At 25.0% G+C, this 697-nt stretch overlaps 1 pseudogene; it reads right to left on the reverse strand.

The window, feature by feature from the left end:
* Positions 1 to 697, reverse strand: part of LOC107625645 — an 11,604-nt pseudogene that overhangs the window by 8,028 nt on the left and 2,879 nt on the right.

Consider the following 697-nt stretch of genomic DNA (forward strand, 5'->3'; position numbering starts at 1 on the left):
TTCCATGCAATTAATACATAAAAATGTTGGTAGAAGAGATTAAAATGGATATGTTTGATCAATTTTAGTCTATTTTAAATAATAGGGATTAACACATTTACTTGGAAATCATTAAACTGCCCATTATTAACACAGTCTAACTACCAACGTTTAAAAATTTAAAATATAATTTAAATACACGTGATTTATTTAATGACTTAATTAATGCATGTCACTCTTATATTGGTATATAATAATGGACAGTCCACTATTGATAATGGGTAGTTTCAAATATACTTCAGCACACTGTTAATAATGGACAATTACAAATATACTTTTAAGTATACATTATTAATATATTTGTTTCTTGCAGAGTAAATATAAATTTTATTTGTTGCATGGGAGTACATAAAAATTTGAAATATAATTTAATTAAAAAAGATTTCATATTATATACCAATAGAGTAATCTGAGTCATTAAATAAATCACGCGTATTTAAATTATATTTAAAATTTTTAAACAGAGGTAGTCAGAAAAGAGGTAACATGTTAATAGTGGGTAGTTTAATGGTTTCCAAGTAAACGTGCTAATCCCTATCATTTAAAATGGACTAAAATTGATCAAACATATCTATTTTAATCTCTTCTACCAATCTTTTTATGTACTAATTGCATGGCAAAAATTCTACCAACCTTTTTATGTACTAATTGCATGGCA

This window comes from Arachis ipaensis, chromosome B01 (genome assembly GCF_000816755.2).
Source record: "Arachis ipaensis cultivar K30076 chromosome B01, Araip1.1, whole genome shotgun sequence".
Lineage (NCBI taxonomy): Eukaryota > Viridiplantae > Streptophyta > Magnoliopsida > Fabales > Fabaceae > Arachis > Arachis ipaensis.